Genomic DNA, 22851 nt, shown 5'->3' with positions numbered 1-22851 from the left:
TTATCTGTGACAGCCCCTGAGCCATTATCAGCTCTGCCGTGACTGCACAGGATCCCATGTTTGGACAGGCCATAATTTCTTTGTGTCTCCCTGTAAATAGACTCTGAGGTTGAGTCCAAAAGTGACAGCAATGCCCAGCCATGTAAACCGATCACTCTGCTCATATAGTAACACCTCTGCAGGCTAATCTTCACGTGGTTTCTGGCGGCTCAGAAATGTACCTTCAGATAGAGGGGGAGTGCACTTAAGTTGTTCACCTAGGGAACGAATCTTGGTATTGAAAATGACACTTGAGGTGGTGGGGGAAAAGGACAGAGAAAAGCTGAGTTTTCAACAAACAGAGCTCTGAGTGATAGTACTGCATTAGATCAGACCCAACCTGCTCAATGTTCTGCCCATGAACTAGTTTCCTCACTTACACAAAAGAGAGGAGACCCAGGCTGGGGGTGCAGCTCAGAGGTAGAGCCCCTGCCTAGCAATGCACAAGCTCCAGGGTCTACCCCAGCACTGCCAAAAAGGAAGAATGAAAAGACCAGACTTAGACAGTCATCCCTTCCCACCTCCAGCTCTGATGTCACCAAGTCATCCAGTTCTAACTGATGCCTCTGAATGAAGGTACTGGTATGCAAGGGAGTGCCGGGAGTGCCAGGTGGTGGGACAGAGAGCCGAAGGCCTCTAGCTTCCAGTCTAGCATTCCCAAGTGAGAGAAAAGCCCCTCTCATCAGCCTTCCTGCCGAAGCTGTGGGGACATCACAGTCAGACAGACACTCACATGACATCCACCCTCCCTACTCCTGAGCCATTACTGTTACATAACTCACGTGCCCAACAGCCACCCCCCTAAGCATTGCTCTCCAGTCAGTCAGTCATGGAGGATGGGGGTAGTCTCAGGCATTAATCCAAATGTCCTCCCTGAGAATGAGGGCAACTGAGAACATGCAGCCAGCAGGATGGGGCTTCCTCCTCTTCCCCAAATCAGGCATAGCTACTAGAAAAAACCTCTGCCAGAGAGAGCCAGGTGGTCCACCTGTCTCCACACAGAAGCCCCAACCCCACAGACATGCAGAACTACAAAACACCGAGGCCCCAACTCCACTAGGGTGGCTGCTTCATAAAGCAAAGACTCAGTCGAGGCAAATCCCAATTGTCACAAGCCTGCTCCCTTGAAGCACACTGTAACACTCACGCATCATGCAACGCCTTCCTGGAGGTGAGACAGAACCCCAAACTCACTTCAAGGCTCACTTCACCTCCGGGCTATGTCACCTGCTTGTGTCCCAGGTCTCGGTGTGTTCCACATGGCCCCACTGTCTGAAGGACCTCCCTTCTTCTCCAAGAGCCATGATCCCCCATCCACAGTTTCAACTCAACTGCCTGTCAGCCCACCCCAAGCAGAGCACACTGCTGCTGCCTCCTGGGTCCTCACAGATCAACCAGGACCTTCATAATACACTTTCCACTCTGGCAAGTTGGTATGCCTGGCTTTTCCCAGACGCTGCAAGCTATCTGGGGGAGAGCAACACTGGTGGACACTCAGGTCAGGTCAGGAAGAGCCAGAAAGCCTGGGGCTCCCTTCTAGGACCATAGGCATTTCACCCTGAGTCCCAGTTTCTCCATCCACAGAATAAGAATACTGATTCCCAGGGCCGAGGCCACTGGGAAGCGTCACTTGCAAAGTCCTACACAGATCATACTGAAGATGGAATTAGGGTAATAAATACATGTCAATAGTAACAATATAAAGATGATCACACACACACTGCCAGCACCCATCACTGTGTTGAGGGTGCTGTTGGGATCCCTGTTTACTGCTCACTGGAGATAAACAGAGATGCAAACCAGAGGCTACAGCAGATACAGCAGAGCCTTCAGAGCTTTTCTATAAATGACCCATGGGCCTTGGAGAACAGCTGTGCCCTGCAGAGTGAGAGGCCTCAGTCATTTGCCAGAGGACAGGGTGCAGTTTGCCCATAGGGGTTTACCAGGAGGAAAATACAGGTGCCAGATGTACTTCAGGGTGGGGAAGCCGTCTGATCTGAAAATCCCTTTCAGAATGACAGATGCAATTACCTCAGAGGGGAGGGAGAGAGAAGAGAATAGCCATCTTGGAATAGGCCATGACACCCACGTAAAGGGCTTGCTGGTCTCAGCAAGAGAAAGTCTTCACTAGATCATTGTTCAGACTTGAGGTTGAAACAGAAACAACAGGTGTATGCACACCCTTCTTCACAACCCTCCAAACTGTGGCCCTCCTGCTGTTGACCAGGCTTTCTGACTGGTAACCCACCTGGCACAGGGAGGTGGGCAGAGGGCTAAGAAGCCCACTATGAAGGGAAGTTAGGAAGAACAAGTGTCCTAAGGTCACTCCAATTTCCAGCTCTGAGGATGCCCTGCTCTGAGGATGCACTGCCCATCATTCACACCATGGTACTGGCCAGGATGGAGGCTGGAGACTTCATCTTTCCCACAGAACTTCAAGCAAAGTACCAGAACCATCACTTTCTCTACCTGTAGCCAACTTTATTTATTTATTTTTGGTTTTTCGAGACAGGGTTTCTCTGTGGTTTTGGAGCCTGTCCTGGAACTAGCTCTTGTAGACCAGGCTGGTCTCGAACTCCCAGAGATCCGCCTGCCTCTGCCTCCCAAGTGCTGGGATTAAAGACGTGCGCCACCACCGCCCGGCTTGTAGCCAACTTTATAACAACCTAGGCAAATGCCTGTGACCCCACACTCAGTAAGCAGTGAGGTAGTGTAAGTTCCTACCTAGAATATATCAAACTCAACGGCAATCCCTTCTTTTATGGGGAAGTGTGGAGGGGTTAAATGGGGTCTTGTATGACCCAAGGTGGCTTTAATCAACAGGAGCCACCCCACCAGCACCAGCAGGGCGCCGGACCCACACTACAGACCTTCTCGCTATGTCAGTGTTCACCTCTTTGTGTGTGGCTTTCTCTAACACACACGAGAGCTGGAAGTGACGCGGGTCAGGCACAAAGGCTTTCTGGGTGGGATCTTCCCCCTCCGGTTTCCACTCCAGAGAAGGAAAAGGGGGTGTCTGCTGGGCTTCCTGCCTTCTCACAAGCCCGAGACCTCCCTTATCCCCTGCAGGAGGATACTGGGCACTGCTAGCCCCAGTGATGCAACCTCAGCCCCAACAGACAGGCCTGTTCTGGAGCTGGACACGGTGGTACATACCAGCACTCAGAAGAAGACCAGGAGCTACAGGGCTCCCAGGCTACATGGCACCTTATCTCAAACAAACAAACAAACAAACCAGGCATGGTGGTATACACCTTTAATACCAGCACTTCGGAGGCGGAGACAGGTAGCTCTCTGTGAGTCTGAGGCCAGCCTCATCAATGTAGAGAGTCCCAGGCCAGCCAGGAATATACAGAGAGACCCTGTCTAAAATAAATAAATAAAATTATTAGATAAATAAAACAAACTGCTGGGCATAGTGGCACATGCCTTTAGTCCCATACCCTGAAGGAAAAGGCAGATGGATCTCTGTGAGTTCAAGTCCAGCCTGGTCTATATAATGAGTTCCAGGGACAGTCAGGGCTATGCAGAGAGACCCCTGTCTCAAAAAGCAAAACAAACAAACAAAACCTAAGTAAATCAAGGAAACACACAGGATGTCCTGATCACCATGGAGGAGCCACCATACCTCAAGAACAGTCCTGAAGAGCAGAGCCATTAACAGCCCACTGTTCCATTTGCTCCCTCAAAACCACCTCAGCACCTCCTCAGTGCAGGCTTCATGCCGGACAGGACACCTGCTAACTGCAGGCAGAAGATGCCGCTGGATGTTGCATGCCAGCTGGCTATGTTGCTCTCGGGCAGCATCTAGGGATGTGAGCACCTCTGCCTGAGTGCTCAGGCCAAGTCCTGAATGCCCTCCACATGTGGCTCTGAAAAGCAGAGTTCCAGCGGTGGCTGCTATGAACACTGCCGACTGGGCCTGGAGAGCCGGCTTAGTGGTTAAGAGCACTGGTTGCTCCTGCAGGACAAGGTTCAGTTCCCAGGACCCTCATGGCAGCTCACAATTATCTGTGACTCCAGTTCTTAGGGATCCAAAACCTGTTTCTGACCTCCCTAGGAACGTGGTACACAGGCAGGCAAACACTCATCCATTCAAAATAAAAATCAATAAATCTTAAAAAACAAAACAAAGAAACGCTGCCCATGACTTCTCAGTGTGCGTTGGGCAAGACATATATTATATCCCACACTCCACACAGCAGAAACAGTACAGGAGGAATCAGGAGACAAACTAAAATTAGGGGGCCCCACTCAGATCCCTCCATGGTGCCAACTCTGTCTTCCTGTTCTGGTCTCTGAGAAGCAGAAATCACCTTCAATGAACATGCATGACAGTCCTGCTAGGTACTGTTGTAAGGCTATGCTTCTCAGGCTGGCCTTGAACTTATCCTCCTGCCTCAACCTCCCAAGTAGTGGGATTATGTGCAGCAATACCACAACCTTAACTATTTGTTGCTTTATAGCTTGGAACAATTATCTCAATAAAACAAAGTCTCACTATGCAGGCTGGCTGTCCTGGAACTTGCTATGTAGACCAGACTGGCCTAGAACTCACAGACATCCATCTACTCTACCCCTGCCTTCAGAGTGCTGGGATTAAAGGCATGTGCCACCATGCCTGACTACCTTAATTTTAAAAAACATGAATTACAGCTGGTAAGCAACCTGCCCAAGGACACGGTGCTAACAAAAGCATGGATTTGACCTGCAACTCCTCATTCTCTTTCCAGGTCACCAGAAGGCTCAGCTCATTAGCTCCCTCTCTCCTGCTCTCACTAACCATTTTCAAACCTTCTATGAAGTCTCTAATTTTAAACTTTAGTTTTTCCATTACTATTATTATTGTGTGTGTGTGTGTGTGTGTGTGTGTGTGTGAATGTGCACACAGGAATACCACAGCGCACATGCGGACGTCAGAAGACAACTTTCAGGAACTGGTTCTCTCTTTCCACCACAAGCTCTGGGGATCAAAGATGGGTCATCAGCCTTGCACAGCAAGTGCTTTTCCCACTGAGCCACCTCGCTGGCCCAGATTCCTGACAGCTCAACTGCCCATGCTAGGGCACTCAACTTGGTATTCTCCCCCAACTCTCATGCCATGTCCTACAGCCCACAGCCCCCGCCTCCTCACACAGCTGCACTTCAGCAGTATTCTGCAAAGACCCTCCAGTGGGGCATGCACAATCTCACAGCCTCTGTCCAGATAAGGGATGCGTCTAATTCCTCACACTCTGGTAGGACTGGCAAGTCACTGTATCAAAAGCCAGGCAGCCTGGTCCCTAGTAAAGTAGAGCAGGCAAGTCTTCACGGAGCTCACAGCTACACCCAGCTTCCCTGGCTCCATTACCAGCTCTATTTGCTGTACCTGAGTGCTCAGAGCACAGACGGTGGATAACAGACCCTAAATCACAAGGATATTTGAAAGCTGGGATGTGAGAAGCTATGACCCCAGGATCCCTGGAGAATCAGGAGTTCTCCATGAACTCCTTAGGAAAACAAGTTTGGGGTTGGTTCAGCAGGTGAAGTACCTCCTGTCATGTGCGGCACTACATACACTGGGCAGATGGCACATGCCTGTAATACTAGGCATTTGGGAGGATCAGAAGTTCAAGGTCATCCTTAGCCACATAGTCAATAGCCTGGAATACATGAGACCCTGCTCAAATAACCAACCAACCAACAGGTTTTTGTTCAGTGAGCCCAAATGACAGAAAGCAGAAAAGGCCAGCAGGAGAGCAGGTAACTGTTCCAAGGGAAGGTTCAGAGGCCTGACCTGGGGCACAGTAACCTTCAGCCCAGAAGATGCAAAAGAAAACCAGATGCAGAGACTAAAGGGAAACCAGGGACCAAAGGGGCTACAAACAGGAAGGAGGCAGGTCATCTTGGAGTTATTTGCCAGACTGAAGGAAGCAAGATGCAGGGTGATGATACAGCCTCTCGTAACACAGGGCTGTGCCTGTCACTTCCTCTCAAACTTTCAAAGGCTCTTTGTTGACCACACCAGGACCAAATCAAAACCCTCTGAGAGGGGAGGCATGCCAGGCCTCCATGTTTGCTCGGGGCTCCTGCTACCTAGAGGCCTCCTCTTCTTCCTCAGTACCAAATCCCTAGTCCTTTGGGACTAGCAAGACATTCAGCATACCCCATGGCAGAGGGGAAGAACAAGATGGAGATGGGACCAACTCACCTGTGATCTGAAAGGTGAGCCCACCTCACCTGATGGTGGAGATGAAAAGATAAGTCATGAAAGCATTCTGAACTGTGCCTGGCACACAGCAAGCACTCAAGAAACAAACTGTTGTTCCTATTGTCCTCTGGGCCCCTTCAGTGCCCTCTTCCTACCACAGGCAGAGCACTGTCTCAAATGTATTAGTTACACACTGGGCTACCTCAGCCAACCCAGGACTCTGGTCTCACTTCCCCGACAGCCAGCAAATTTGGGCACACACGTGATACTCAGTATTTGCTGTCCCCAAAGCCTCGGCCAAGGTCCTGGGGCAGACCCCATATAGAACTCTGAGAGCCCAGATCCAGGCCTTCTAGCACTCACACCAAATCCCCAGTCTCATTTGCTGCTACTCGCTTTCAAAACAATAAAGGGCTGTACCCTGCCTTGCCTAGCAGTTTCTACTCCAGGGAGCGTACAGAGAGAAATGAGCACAGCAGAGACTGGAAATAGCACCGAGCACCTCTTGGGGAGAGGACTGGGCAGGGCGGCCGGCAAACAGGAGCAAAACCTCGAAGATAGAATGTGAGAGAGCTGAGGACATGGCTCAGCGCCTGGAGTGCCTTAGCCCAATTCAGAGAGAGAGAGAGAGAGAGAGAGAGAGAGAGAGAGAGAGAGAGAGAGAGAGAGAGCAATCCCTAGACAGGAGTCCAGGTCCACAGAACTCAGCCAATGCCCTGAACTAGGACAAGCTGGTCACTCACATCCTTCTCATCTAGAACTCCCTCTACTCCTTCCTAGTTCAACCCCACCGCCCTGGGAGCAACTGACAATCCATCCCGCAGGACTGCACAAGGGTACCAGTCCAGCCCCTAGACAATTCTTAGAGCCTCTCCACCCACACTGGCCAGTGGGGTCGCCATCTATGTCCACTTCCCCCGCAGATGGGGAGCCCCTAGAGGCAGGTAACAGGTCCGTTCCCTCCATGTTCTACTCCAGGGACATCAAGGAGAAACTGGACATAGCAGGGACTAGAGATAGCCTGGCACACAGTAGATGCTCAGTAAGTTAAGGCAGCCTGGCAAGACACAGTTCCTGACTCAAGGATGATGGGTTCCACCAGTCTATTTGTATCACACTGACAAGTGAGTCACTAATGCCCCCCCACCTGCTGCCTCAGTTTCCTCATCCACAACTATGCACAATACATTACTCACACGGAAAATACACATGAAAAACAGAAAGGCCCTGAGGAATGTCAGTCGCCCAGCTTGGGCTCAACTGTCCTTTCCTGCTGAAGTCTTTTTCGCTGGCCTGTCCCCAGACACCCAGCTCTAAACCCACCTCTGCACTCCTCTGCCTTTGTCTTGCGTTTCTGGAATCCCTGGAGTTACTTATTTCCAAGTCAGTTTCTGCCCTGCCACCTCAGAGTTCCCAGATGCCTGGATCATCCAATCTGTGTCCTGGTGAACACCACTCTTCCCTTCGAACTCTGGCACAACACAGAACTCTCAAGATGTTTAGATGTGCAAAGAGCCCAAGGACCCACCATGTTGACATGGGAAGGGATGCTGCGAACAGCCTGTCAAGAAAGCCAGACCTCAGGAGGAGGTGGTGGTGGTGTACACCTTTAATCCCGGGGCACACCTTTAATCCCAGGTCTCCCAGTTTGAGGCCAGCCTGCTCTACAGAGTGAATTTCAGGACAGCCAGGGCTACACAGAGAAACCCCATCTTGAAAAACAAAACAAAAAGAAAAAAAGGAAAGCCGAACCTCTACGACATGCACCTTCACTGATGCTGCTGCTACCACCGTGTGTGTGTGTGTGTGTGTGTGTGTGTGTGTGTGTGTGTGTGTGTGTTGACTGAGTCTGCAAGTATTAGCCTCCAGGGCACAGATTGCTACTTCTCTCCTTACATACAGCACCTGGCAGCCAGATGAATAATACATGGCCCTTCACCTCACACACAGGTATCTGGCAGGCAGACACCTGCTTTGCCCCACCACAGCCTGCAAGGGAGGGCAGGATGAGATGACCGGCCTCATACAGTCCTCCAGAAAGGCTACAGACCAGAAATTCGGGCCCATTCCCCAGACTCCCTTGCCTTGCAACCGCCCGGAGCCCCTTAGCGCTGGGTCTTATTCAAGCAAAGTGTCCAAAGGGCGTGCCCAGGAAAATACAGGCACAACACATTGGTCGGACGCACACTCTCAAACCAATCTCTAGGGTTCCTTTGAACACCGACTTCCTGGGGTCCCCGGATTCCTATCTGTCCACCTACAAATTTACTTGACCTGTGGGCAAGGCTCTCACATCCCCCGTGTACGCTTGTACCGCTCCGAGGGTCGGCCACCTGGCCAGGTCAAGGCCACCACACAGGGGACAGACGCCTCGACGGCCGTGCCAGACTGGATGCAGCATACCCACCGCGGTGCCCATAGTCCCACCGGTAAGAGGCTGGGCCCCGCGCCGCCCATCCCTGCTCCCCCATGGGCAGGTCCGGTTACTCTCAGGGCCCCGCCACGCTGGCGGAACAGGCACACCCACGGGCCGCGCGGGGGCCTGTGAGTCCCTTCCTCCCCGCGGGGAGCCCCCAATGAGGGGCTCTCCCCAAGGAGCAGCCCTGGCCGGGTCACCGCTCATCCCGCGCATCCCGCCGCCCGGGTACCTCAAGAGCCCATGGCGCTGGCGACTGCGGGCGGAGCAGGCGGCGCCGCAGCCCGGTACCTTCGCCGCCGCTGGCGCGTCCTGAGCCCCGCCGAGTGCCGCCTGGACGCGCCTGCGCGCTGGCAGCGCCGCTGGCGGGGGCGGGGCCGGAGCGCGCGACTGAGGTCACTCGCCGAGCCTTAAAGGGGACGCGCGCTGCGAAGCCCCACGACCGAATCTTGGGCTCTGTCCTCTCGCAACTCGCAGACGCTCTGGGAAAGATCTAAGGCCCAGATTTCCGAGTCCCACCCATCACGGTCCTGGGATGCACAGACTGACCCGTTGGGTACAGACTCTGCCCTGAACACCCGTGGGCTGGTTAGCGCTTCAAATTCTCTGAAGCCTTTCCTGAGCCTATGCTGAAGGCGAAAGGAAATCTAGTGACCATTTGCGACGTGTAGGGTGGGTGTGGGACTATGGAACGGGCTTCCACGGAGCGTTTTGTGCAGTTGTTCAAAACGAAACTGCAAAGCACCAAAAGAGGCTTTTTCTTTCCACTCCACCCAGATCCCTTGGGTTCTGCCCCAACTCGTTCAGGCGGCCTAAGTAACCAAATTCTGCAAGTGTCGTTCCAGTCCCCTACCCCATTTTGATCTGCGAGGTCCCAAACGTCTTACCCAGTTAACTGAAATGCGTAATATGCAACCAAGTTTATTTTTATCTCCAGCTCCAACTGTCTACCGACGCCTCTTACTTAAGAGGGCTCAGCAGCCTCCCCTCCCACAGCATTCCTGCGTCTCTACTTCCAGTCCCCAGGTCAGAAGGTCTGGAATCATCCTTGAATCCCCTCCCGCCCCCATCCGTTTGGGTAGAACATTCTGTACCCCTAGACTCTGACCCCCTACATCCCACCTGACTCCTACCATGTGATTCAGGCTCTGACCAGGTATTGTGAACTAAGATAGCTCGGGTTTTCTAACCTTGTCCTCTGCCAATCTGTCCATGTAGGAACTAGAGGGATTCCTTTAAAGCCCAGGTCTAAACCGGACAGTAGTGACACAGGTCTTTAACCCCAGCACTTGGGAGGCAGAGGCAGGCAGTTCAAGGGCAGCCTGGTCTACAGAGGGAATTCCAGGACAGCCAGGGTTACACGGAGAAACCCTGTCTCAAAAAAACAAAAACAAACAAACAAACAAACAAAAAAAAACAAGGAAACAAACAAACAAAAAAATCGAGGAGCATTCATTACACCCTGGGTTTGATTTGTTATGCCACAAAAATAAAATAAAATAAATAAAACAAAACCCAAGTTGCACTATAGCATTTTGCTCAAAAGCCTCCACCAGTTCCTCACTAAATCCCAAATAGACACCAACATCTTCAGATGTCTGCACAGGCCCTGGTCTGGCATTCTCCCTCCCAAGGCATGCCTGACTCCACCTCCTCCTTTCCCTGGACACAGGCCTCTTGCTGTCCCCACAGTCAGCGATGCCCTTCAGCTTCCATGCCTCTGCACCTGTGGGGATTGGAGTTTCCCCAGCCACACCTGCAAAGGTTGTTTTGCTGGCTACACTAGCGAAGCCCAGGCAGGATTGTTCTGAGACAAATGTCTACCAGAATAAGGTTGCCGAGCCCCACAGGCACTCCACATCCAAAACTTTACTGAGTCCTGTCCTATAAGCACATTGGCTTTTGTTTGGTTGGTTTGGTTTTTTCGAACCAGGGGGTAGCCCTGGCTGTCCTGGGACTCACTCTGTAGACCATGCTGGCCTTGAAGGCAGAGGTTTGCCTGCCTTTACCTCCCAAGTATTGGGATTAAAGGCGAAGCACATCGTTTTTATATTTTATTCTTCGTCTTCTTCCAGGAGAAGAAAGTTCCAGAAAGACGGTTGCATTAACATTTTCTTGGCACGCCGGGCGGTGGTGGCGCACGCCTTTAATCCCAGCACTCGGGAGGCAGAGGCAGGCAGATCTCTGTGAGTTCGAGACCAGCCTGGTCTACAGAGCTAGTTCCAGGACAGGCTCCAAAACCACAGAGAAACCCTGTCTCGAAAAACAAAAAAAAATTTTCCTTGGCAGATGTGAGGGGAGAGCACCCACAACAGACCAACGATGCCACACAAAACTCCCTCTGTGAAGCAGTGAGTTTACTGAACCGACTGTGGCGACATGGGTGAGGGCTTAGTGACAGCTGCGATGTGTGATGTGGGTCTCGCAGCCCCGCTGCCTGTGGCCTCTGAGAGTGTTGCAGTATTTAGGAGGCAGAAAATGAATGCAAGGGAGGGGCATTCCTGTAAAGCTATGGGGAGATCACTACCCACGCTGAGTTGGTATGACCTTTTTTTTTTCTATTCACCCATGCATCTGTAAGCAACCCTTCACTCTTTCTCCTAAAAGCAGCTGTGCTAAACTCCTTGGTTCACCAAGGTACACTGGGCAGGGGCATTTCTGTGTTCTGGGGTTGGTGTCTTTCCTGGGACCAGGAAAAGTGAGTGTAGCAAGGGCAAAGATGTCTGACCCTTCGTTTCCTGATAGAAACCGGCATGGCAAATGTGCAGAAAGTATCTGTAACATGTACAAATACAATAGCAAGGTCCAAGGGGGAACCCCTGTGCAGGACGGAAGGCTTGCCCACCTGAGCTCGACTGCTAGGTCCTATATGATTGAAAGAGAGAACAGGCTCCTACAAGTTGTCCTCTGACCTACATGCACACACAGTGACACAAACACTAGATGGAGAGATAGATAGATAGATAGATAGATAGATAGATAGATAGACAGACAGACGATAGATAGATAGATAGATAGATAGATAATAGACAGACAGATAGATGATAGATAGATAGATAGATAGATAGATAGATAGATAGATAGATTGATAAGTACATACATACATACATCATACATATTTTTTCAAAGAAAAAAAGCCAGGAATTGTAGCACTCACCTTTAATTGTATCACTTGGGAAGCAGAAACCAGTGGGTCTCTGTGAGTTCAAGGCCAGTGATAGTGGGACAGTCACTCAAAAAAAATAAACTGGACAGTGGTGGCACACACCTTTAATCCTAGCACTTGGGAGACAGATGTAGGTGAATTTCTTAGTTCAAAGCCAGCCTGGACTACAGGCAAGTTCCAGAACAGACAGGACTACACAGAGAAACCCTGTCTCAAAAATCCAAAAGGTAAATAAGTAAATAATCAGAAAGAAAGAAAGGCATCTTTCCAATCCAGGTTTGAAATCCCTGTTTATTCACAACTTCCTGGTTCCCCCTCCAGACCTGCTATGCTCTCTCTAGGGCAAATTGCCCCCCCCCACACCTCATCAACTCCGCTTACAAACCAGACTCACTCTGATAGCTCCTGTCCCTTCCAGAGCTGTTGGGCCAAACCACATCCAAATCCAGATTTTTAGTCTCTGCTGGCCAGGGGTACTCAGGCTCAATTTACAGAAGCCTTGTCTGGCAGAGGTGCAGGCAGGTGGTGGGTATTTTAGGCAGGAGTTGCCAGAAAAGGCCCCGAGACAGTCACCTTACCTGGTGACCAAGATTTTGGCAGATGGCACACGGGGCGGGGGTGGGGTAGGGTGCGGGGGCGGCGGGTGTTGCCGGGCTGTTTGCTCCTCTTTGAAGGAAAAGCTCCCCTCACCACTTAGGCTGTTTAACAAGGAGCTGGGGGCCAGCCTTCTCTCCAAGTCTGCAGCCGCTACCCTGCTTCAGCCTCTAGGCCAATCTCCTTTACACCTGCCCATCAAAGACGAAGGAAGTCTTTTCCCGCCCGCAGCTCCGCCCCCTTTCTATTCTGGAACCCACCAGCTTCCTTCAGGGAGCACAGCAGGTATCACTTTCTTGTTCCTTTTCGTCCTGTTTGTTCACTTATTCTGCGACAGGGACTAGAACCCAAGGTCTTTGCATGCAGGGCACGCTGCTGTACCGCTGAGCCGGACCACAGCTGTTCTGTCCTTGGTCCTGTTTTGAGACAGGGCCTCATTCGGTTGCTCAGTTCAGCCTGGGATTTACTATGTAGCCAACACTGACCTCTAATTTATGGTGACTGTGGGGTTACAGACAGCTCCCTGTTCTTCTTGAGTTCATTTTTCCCTAAGGAAATCTTAGAAACAACCTGGCAGTCACCAAAGAAAGGCTAAAGAAACTGGGTGATCCACACAATCCACACAATGACATTCAACGTAGACATTAAAACAACAATCTCTCTCTCTCTGTCTCTCTCTCTCTCTCTGTCTCGCTCTCTGTCTGTCTGTCTGTCTGTCTCTCTCTCTTTTGGTTTTTTGAGACAGGGTTTCTATATTTGGAGCCTGTCTTGGAACTAGCTATGAAGACCAGACAGGCTGACCTCGATCTCACAGAGATCCACCTGCCTCTGCCTCCCAAGTGCTGGGATTAAAGGCATGCACCACCACACACTGCTGGATAACAGCCTCTATTATTATTATTATTATTATTATTATTATTATTATTATCACTATTATCATTATTATTATGTATGAGTGTCTCACCTGCATGTACATGCCTGGTGCCCTCACAAGGTGTCAATTCCCTGGAACTGGAGTCACAGATGGTTGTGAATTGCCATGCGGGTGCTGGGAATTGAACTAAGATCCTCTAAAAATAGCAGCCAGTGCTCTTAACTGCTGAGCCATCTTGCCAATCCCCTTAAAATTGTCTCTTAATGGGGGCTGGAGAGATGGCTCAGAGGTTAAGAGCACTGACTGCTCTTCCTGAGGTCCTGAGTTCAATTCCCAGCAACCACATTGTGGCTCACAATCATTTGTAATGAGACCTGGTGCCCTCTTCTGGCCTGCAGGCAGAATATAGGCAGAATACTGAATACATAGTAAATAATAAATCTTTAAAAAAAAAAAAAAAAAAAAAAACTTAAAAAAAAATTGTCTCTTAATGTAGTTGGAGAAAGGCTCAGTCCTTAAGAGCATGTACTGCTCTTGCAGAGCACAAAACTTCAGTTCCCTGCTATGGACATATGAACATAACATCACTGCTATGGCCTGCATGGCATAGGCACTCGTGTGTGTGTGTGTGCACGTGCACACACATATAGAGTGATATTTATGTTTTAATCAATAAAGCTTGCTTGAAGATCAGAGGGTTAAACTAAGCCACGAGAAGGCAGGCAGTGATGGCTCACACCTTTAATCCCAGGATTCGGGAGACAGAGGCATCTCTGTGAGTTCGAGGACACCCTGGGCTACACAAGATCAATGCAGAAATGGATCCGTGTGGTGGTGGCTCACACCTTTATCTCGGTACTCGTGGGTCACATGCCTCTAATCCCAGCGCTAAAGGGGAATATAAAACGGGAGGAGACAGCGCTCAGGGCTCAGTCTGAAGTCGCCCATCCTTGGTAGAGATAAGACTTCTCCTATGACTCGGCTGTTTTGCTTTTCTGATCTTCAGCTTGAACCCCAGTATCTGTCTCTGGGTTTTCATTATTCATGCTACACACATATACAAAGTTAAAAGTAATTATACAGTCTAAAACATCGTCTCTCAACATGGTTAGCCTGGCCGTGGAGGAAATTCTTAGGGATGGTATCATATGATAAAGGTCAGAAGAAGTTTGTGTGGCGGCCTGGCCTGAACTCTATTTTCAAAGGCGCGGAGAGGAAAAGGTCGGCAGGAGCTGTAGCAGATGGGCTGTCAAAGCATCCGCGCAAGTGGCAGAGTTGTGAGTAGTGATTTTTTTTTTAATTTTCCATAATTTGTTTTCCAGAGCATGTCATATCTCCGAACTTAGCAAAGAGTTATTTCGGGAAGTGATGCCTTGGCCCATCTGTGTTTTCTTCCCATTGTACACCACACGTCATCTGTCTGCTGCGGAGACAGAGGCCCTCTGTGGGGTGGGGATGCAGGGTCACTGTCTCTCTGTAAGCTCCCATGCTCAGCTCAGTAAAGAGCCACAGACAAAGTCTACCCAATACTGGAAAGGAGACTGAAGTCCAGTGTCAGGTTCGGCCTCCTTCCAGTCCATTCCTGGCTCCTGGTAGGAAGGTAGGGAGGAGAGAGCAGAGGCCTCGGGCATACATGCTGATGAGGGACCCGGCTCTCCCACAGCCTCTGTATTATCCTTGTGTCTACAGGCACACTGTAGGAGACCAAGTCTGGTAACCAGAGAGTCCGTCTGTTTAGCAGGCAGGAGTTTTCCCAGCAGAATGGCCTTAGGCCTGTAACTTTGTCCTCTGAGCTTAAGTTCCCCAACTTCAAGTATTTCGCTGCTGTGTCCAGAGCAGTGGCTGCTGAACCTCCTATTTAAGCCCTTTCAGAGTCAAACCTTCTGGTGACAGCAGACTGATATCTAATACAAAATAAGCTAAACACAGATGTGATGGGCTCACTTAGGCTCAAGGTGGAGGACTTGAGGGCTACAATACAGGGGCAAACGGGGTGCCTTGCTTTTTCTGTCTCTTGCTCACTCTCCCGCTGTGTGTGTGTGTGTGTGTGTGTTGGCTGCATTCCCAGCTGGCCTTTCACCCCCTGACTGAGAGTGTACCTCTTTCCCAAGAATTCCAGTTGTCTTAGGATTGCCTGATTGGCCCGGCTTGTGATAAGGGTCCCATCTCTGAGCCAATCATTGAAGAGAGGAAATGCCAGTGTGTGTGATGAGCCAGGCTGGACAAAGGTCATGCCTCAAGAGACATGGCGGGGTGAGTTCTTCCGAACCCAGGGAACTCTAGAGGGAGATGGCGAGTACCTGAAGAATGGCAGGATTACAGCTGAGGGGAGAAAGAGCACGGGGAAGAAACTGCCTGGGGGCAGGGGAGCAGATCAGGAAGTTGAGGCCACTCCTCTAGGGACACCCAGAAAAGAAGAGCCTTGTTGGGACTGAAATGCTACCTCACCCAGAGCAGAGAAACAGGAAGTAGGGCAAAGCCATCAGGATAGGGTGGCTCTTCGGAGGCCCACAGCCTGTACAGTGGCCAAACCCCCTGGTTTGAAGCCCCAGTCTGCCACTGAGGCAGAGCAACCTTGGGCAAGTCCTTCAGCCCCAGGAAACCTCTGTTTCCTCAGCTGCCCCAGAAGCCCTCTTTCAGGGCCAGTGCCGCACAGTCTGGTTATGCGAAAGCACGCCGATAGCATCAGCACTTGAGAAGCAGGGGCAGAAGGATCAGGAATTCAAATCCGGCTTTGGATACATAGCAAATTCAAGGCCTAGCCTCAGGTACATGAGACCCTGTCTCCAAAACCTGAAAATAAAAGGAGGGGAGCTGCAGTAGCTCCCGCCAGTGTCCCGGACACTTACAGCTTGAAGTAGGAGGACTGTCGCAAGCATGGAGCTAGCCTAGGCTACATGGTGAGTGCAGGTTACCCTGGTCTGCAGGGTGAGAGCCTGTCTCTAAAGAGAGGAGCTGGTGAGATGGCTCAGTAAGGAAAGCTGCTTGCTGCGCAAGCCTGATGACCTGAGTTCAATTCCTGGAACCCACGTGTAAAAGACGTGTAAAAGAACAGACGCCTGCAAGTTGTCCTTTTACACATGCGTGCACACAAAATAAATAAATGCAATAAAAAGCAGGGAAAGAAACGTGAGGGGAGGAAGAGAGGCGTCTAGAGAAGCTAAGAGAAGGAAAGAATAGAGCTGGCCTGGCGCGAAATTGAGTTTAAGGTTAGCCTGGGCTACAGAGCGAGCATAAGGAGAGCTTAGGCTACAGAGTGAGTTTGAGGTTAGCCTGGGCTACAGAGTGAGCATAAGGAGAGCCTGGGTTACAGAGTGAGTTTGAGGTTAACCTGGGCTACAGAGTAGTTTGAGATTAGCCTGGGCTACAGAGTGAGCATAAAGAGAGCCTGGGCTACAGAATGAGTTTGAGGATAGTCTAGGCAGCTTTATGAGATTCTATCTCAAAACGAAAAGTAAAAGAAAGGTTGGGTCTTTAACTCGGTGGTGAGGTTTCACATACACAGGATCTTAGGTTCAACTTCCAGTACAGAAAGAAAAGATAAGAACTGGAGAGACGGCTCAGTGGTTAAGGACTAGAATTTAGTTTCCAGCATCCATGTCGGGCAGCCCAAGTCTACCTATAACTAACTCTAGTTTCAGAGACCCTGACTTCCTCTTCAGGCCTCCACACACACCTGAGCACACAAGACATATACAGACACACATACACAAAAATATAAATAAATTGTTTTTAACAAAAGGAAAATATTATTCATAAGACACACACTGGGCATCTCATTTGTGCAAACTTGTGTGTGATTTAAAATGTGTGGGCAGTTTCTTTCTTTAAGATATTTTATGGGCACACCTTTAATCTCAGAGCTCCAAAGACAGAGGTGGATAGGTCTGTGTGAATTCAAGATCAACCTGGTTTGTACGATGACTTCAGGCCAGCCAGGGCTCCACAATGAGATACTGTCTCAAACAAAGAAAAAATTACGTGTATGTATTTGTTGTTGTTGTTGTTGTTTTCTAGACAGGGTTTTTCTGTGTAGCCCTGGCTGTCCTGGAACTCACTCTGTAGACCAAGCTGGCCTCAAACTCAGAGGTCCACCTGCCTCTGTCTCCCGAGTGCTGAGATTAAAGGCGTGCATACCACCACCTGACTGAAAAAATATTTTTAAATTATTTTATGAATTATGTGTATGTGTGTGCATATGTCTCTGTGTGGGCTTGTGCAGTTGCCTGCAGAGGCCACAGGGGTCAGGGACTGTATAGTTAAAGGCAGCCATAAGCTGTCTTTTGTGAGTGTTGGGACCCGAACTCAGAAAAGGGCATCAGATCCCCTGGAACTGGAGTTAAAATTCACAGAGCCTTGTTAGCTTAGTAAGCAACAGTGACTGCCACTTGACAAATGAGAAAACCGAGGCACAAGGACTCAGTCACCCTGAGCGGCCCTGCACACAGTGAGCCTAATGACAACTTGTGAAATGAATCTAGGACATGTTCCCACCCCATGAGCCGGTGACCAGTCAGCATTAGAAAACCCAGGCCATCCTTCCTGTTGAAGTGGTGACATTTGCGGTAACATTTAGGGTACAGGTGGTCAATAGGAAACAGAACAAGGCTGCTCCTGAGGGAACATCTGGGGATGTGTGAATGAATCGGCGAGGTGAGCCCGCATTGGAGACCCAGAGAACTCTCTGTGTCTCCCAGCTGCACCCATACCTGTCCCTAGAACCCTGGAGGGGTGAAACCCCTGCTAAAGCCGTCCGCACACACAGACATGCTAAGGGCGTGCAGGTCCAGGGCTGGGCTGTGCTGGCAGCTGAGAGTGAGAAACAAGGCCCTTAAGAAAGGAAGCTGGTGCCGGGCGGTGGTGGCGCACGCCTTTAATCCCAGCACTTGGGAGGCAGAGGCAGGCGGATCTCTGTGAGTTCGAGACCAACCTGGTCTACAAGAGCTAGTTCCAGGACAGGCTCCAAAACCACAGAGAAACCCTGTCTCGAAAAACCAAAAAAAAAAAAAAGAAGGAAGCTGGTGGCTTATCCTTGTCGGTGTGAAGGATTTAGAACCTCTGGGTGTGACTCTAGACACGTCCAGGTGTGTCTCTAGAAAGCTTTAACTGAAGGGGGCAGCATTGTCCTACTGACCGGACAGAGGGTGAGGGACAGTGAGCTGAGCCCCAGACTTCATCTCTCCCAGCTTCCTGACTGGGTGCGGTGTGTCCAACTTCCCGCTCCGGGTGCCATGATGCCCCATCATGACAGGTCGAAATGCGGTTTTCCTTCCTTAAACTATGTCTGACATTTTGTCACAAAAGGAAGAAAAGCAACTAATACAGGAGAAATCCCCCTGAGCATGTAGGGGCCATATCGGGAGCTGAGGGGCTAGGCCTGGGTGTCCCAAGTCTAGAGTTGCCCTCATTTGTTAAACCTTCTGCCTGCCCAGGTAAACCTGACTTCAAAGGCAAGGGTGGGGCTCACCAGAATCACAGGTGCTTTGAAGGTGCTGGATGAGAAGCCCTGAAGGTATAATTACCTGAGAAGCATTCTCCAAAAGGCAGGGAGGAGCCCTGCTGCTGCCAACCAGTGAGGCCTCCTTAAAGGGACAGTGTTCTCCCCTGCAGCCTCCAGGTTGACTCTTTAACACCATCAGACGGCTGTTTGCTGAGCATGGCCTACCTGTGTGGAAGGCAATGGACTGAACTGGGAAGCCATCCTGTCCCAGCAGCCTGTGGTGCATGGGCACACAGTTGCATGGGACCCTTTCGTCCGCATCAAAGAAGCCACAAGGCTGGAATGAGTGCATTCTGCTCTTCCCGAGGACTTGAGCTTGGTTTTTAGTGGCCTCTCCAGCTTCAGGAGATCTGACACTTTCTTCTGGCCTTGGAGGGCACCTGCACACATATGTGGTGTACTCCCACAGACACATACACTCAAATATATATATGTATATATATATTTGGTTTTTTGGCACAGGGTTTCTCTGTATAATATAGTCCTGGCTGTCTTGGAACTTGCTCTATAGACTACTTTGGCCTCAAATTCAGATTCCCTGCCTCTGCCTCCTGAGTGCTGGCATTAAAGGCATGTGCCACCACAGACTGGCAAAAAAAAAAAAAAAGTTTCTTTTAAAGATTCTAAAAGGAGGCCGGGCGGTGGTGGCGCACGCCTTTAATCTCAGCACTCAGGAGGCAGAGGCAGGCGGATCTCTGGGAGTTCGAGACCAGCCTGGTCTACAAGAGCTAGTTCAGGACAGGCTCCAAAGCTACAGAGAAACCCTGTCTCGGAAAAACAAAAAACAAAACAAAAAAACAACAACAAAACAACCCCCGACAAAAAACAAAAAGATTCTAAAAGGAATCTGGTCAATGGAGACTTCTTTTCTGCCAGCCTCAAAGTGGCTCAAAACCACTGACATCACCTTTATTCCAAGCCTCCTCTAGATGCTCTGCCCCTCCCTCAGAGCCCCTGCCCACTCCTAGCTTTCTCTCTCTATGCTCTCATATCCTCCTGCAATGTAACCCGGCAGTTCAAGCATCCTTGCCTCCTGCCTAGGTGGTGACCATAAATAAGAATTCCCTAGTCCTTCTTCCAGTCTCCCTGCCACGACTGTCCTCAAATGAATATCCGTCAATGTCTGCTTCAACTCACAGAGGAGCTGGCGGCAAAGTCAGGCGAGTGGGTACCGAGGTAGTCGAGCAAAGAGAGACAGCAGCATCTGAGAGACTTGTGTGTTTCCGTTATAGATGAGGAAGCCAGATCTCAGAGACGATGTGGAGATTGCTCATGCCTTTCATCTTAGCCAAGACGGGATAGCTGTGCATTAAAGGCTACCCTCTGCCTCAGAGTGAGAAGACACTGCCTCTGCCAGGCACACGCCTTTAGTCCCAGCACTCGGGAGGCAGAGGAAGGTGGATCTCTGTGAGTTTGAGGCCAGCCTGGTCTACACTCTTAGAGTGAGTTCCAGGACAGCCAGGGAGGTTATACAGAGAAATCCTCTCGAGAAACCAAAAAGAAAAAAAAAGAAAACAAAAACCAAATAGATGGAAAGACACTGTCTCAAAAAAGAAAGGAAGGAAGAAAAAGAAAGGAAGGAAGAGAGAGAGAGAGAGAGAGAGAGAGAGAGAGAGAGAGAGAGAGAGAAAGAAATAGTAGAAGAGGGTGTGCAGAGATAGCTCCCAGTAGCTAGGGGCACTACTGCTCTTGCAGAAGACTGGAGTTTGGTCCCAGCACCCGCACCAGATGAAAGAGCTCACACTGCCTCGAACTGTCAGCTCCAAGGGATCCAACACCCTTTCTGGACTTCTTGAACACCTGTATAAACGTGTGTATACATTATACATGTAAACATTAGCTTGAAAAAAATTTAAAGAGAAGAAAGTTTGGAGATGACTGTCAACAGTGCCTGCTGCCTGAAGGCGGAGACCTGAGTTCTATGCCTAGCACCCATTTTAAGCCAGGTCTGGCAGCACACACCTGTAACACCAGTGCTGGGCAAGTGGACACGGGCTGGTATCAGTCTAGCCATCCAGAGAGGTCTGACTCTCAGAAAATAAATTAGACAGCAATAGAGGAAGACAATCAACATCAACCTTTGGCCTCCGTGTGAGTTCATGCATAGATGCATGCTAACTGCTTACATACACATTTACACACACACACATGTCCACATACACACTACTATGCCTACAGGTACTTGTTTTGTGTTTTTGTTTTTATTTTTTTTTTAATTTTATTTTTTTTAATTAATTTTTTTTTTTTCGAGACAGGGTTTCTCTGTGGTTTTGGAGCCTGTCCTGGAACTAGCTCTTGTAGACCAGGCTGGTCTCGAACTCACAGAGATCCGCCTGCCTCTGCCTCCCAAGTGCTGGGATTAAAGGCGTGCGCCACCACCGCCCGGCTGTTTTTGTTTTTAAAGATGACCTGCTTGCAGATAGCAGGAAGTAGAAGAACCTTCTTGGGTTCCGGTCAGCATCTGTATAAAGAGACCCAGCCTCCTCAGCTGCCATGGTTTGCCTAACTTCTCCCGTTGCCTCCCAACCCCCACCCCCACCCCAGAATGTCAAGTGAGACCAGACCTCTAGACCTCCTTCCCACTTGTTTTCCCTGCTGGGACTAATGCTCTCCCACTCAGCGCTAATGAAGTTCCACTCCCATTTCAAGACCCAGGGCGAGCATCTTTGTAACATCTCTGTACCATATACCTTCCCTTCTTCCTTGGGCCCAGCTTGACCCAGGGCCACCCCCAGGACTCTCGTGCTGTCTGAGCGGGAACTCTACTACTGAGACACATCCCAGCTCACAGCGTGTTCTAGCGTGGGATGAACCACTTCCTCACCCAAGTCTTGGCCCTTGACAAACATGTACAGGTGCCTGGCTACAATAAAGGTTCAGAGACTGGAGCAGGAATTCATTTCATTGCCTTGGTAGATTACATCCACAGGATGGGAATCATGGGACAATAGCTTTGCTGGGGTGCCACGGCTCAGCACAGGGGCCCTCTGTGAACTTAGCCGTGTCATCTGTACTCTTAATTAGTCCTGACAGCGCTTGGAAGTGGACACCATCAACCTTACCTTGCACAAGAGGTGTCTAAGATAGTGTCTGGGGTCACAGAATGGGTCACCTGGTTCTCTGGAATCCATCCCGGGGCACCCTGCCCCACCTCTGCCCAGCACACCTCTGAGCCCCACTAGTATGTTTGCTGCATGAGAGCCAATGACTCACAGGTGCATGGCTGTCCTCAGTCTGAGGTAAAACTTTCTGCCGTTTATTTGGCCTGCGTAATTAACTGATGTGTCCTCTGGACTCAATGTCGCTTCCCACAAACATCCAGAGAGATGATACACGGTTGGGGAGAAGCTGGGGAGAAGCAGGGTGGCTCAGACAGGGCTGACTCTGTTATAACTTCTCTGGGTTTTAGCTTTTGTGTTTTGGGGAAGACAGGGTCTCCTCGTCTGCACCCCAGGCTCATCCCATCAAGCACGTGTCACCACACACCTTGCTCTGATTATGGTTGCTGTTCAGCGTGACTTTCATATATATAAACATTTCACTCCAGATAAATTAAGCCAAATTGGGGGGTGGAGCACTAGCTCATTAAAACTGATGAGGCCGCCACACAATGGGTGATTTCAAGTCACGTTTGAGCTCTGTGCTCTGACAACACACCCAGATGCATCCTAAGAATGAGGAAATAGATTTTTATTTACTCCAAGTGTGTGTGTGTGTGTGCGTATACACACACATTTTTTAAAAAATTTATTTATCTTCAAGGTCTTGCTATAAAGCCTGGGCTGGCCTGGAATTCTCAGAGATCCCACCTGCCTCCTGAATGCTGGGATTAATGGTCTGCGCCACCGCCACCACCACTGCCACCACCGCAGGCTCAGAGGTTGCATTTGATAAGACCCCAAGTGCCACTGTGGACCTCGAGTTCTCAGAAGCCCCTGGATGGTACCACATGACAACAGGTCTCAATGACCCTGGCCACAGCCGCCCAAGGCTCATGGCTTCTCTCTGATGTGCTGTCCCTGGCAGAAACCCCACGAGCAAAGAGGTGGACAAAGGGTAGCCTACATCACTT

General features: G+C 50.1%; 1 protein-coding gene across 3 annotated transcripts in view; it reads right to left on the bottom strand.

Annotated features, from left to right (window-relative positions):
- Positions 1-9003, bottom strand: part of Tmem184b (transmembrane protein 184B) — a 43375-nt gene extending 34372 nt beyond the window's left edge. For all 3 annotated transcript variants that reach the window (XM_057792203.1, XM_057792204.1, XM_057792205.1), the window contains exon 1: positions 8878-9003. The gene's annotated coding sequence lies outside the window, so the exon portion shown is untranslated. The remainder of the gene's footprint in view (positions 1-8877) is intronic.
- Between the last annotated feature and the right edge of the window lie 13848 nt (positions 9004-22851).

This window comes from Chionomys nivalis, chromosome 17 (genome assembly GCF_950005125.1).
Source record: "Chionomys nivalis chromosome 17, mChiNiv1.1, whole genome shotgun sequence".
Classification (NCBI taxonomy): domain Eukaryota; kingdom Metazoa; phylum Chordata; class Mammalia; order Rodentia; family Cricetidae; genus Chionomys; species Chionomys nivalis.
This window is presented reverse-complemented; position numbering and strand designations above follow the sequence as displayed.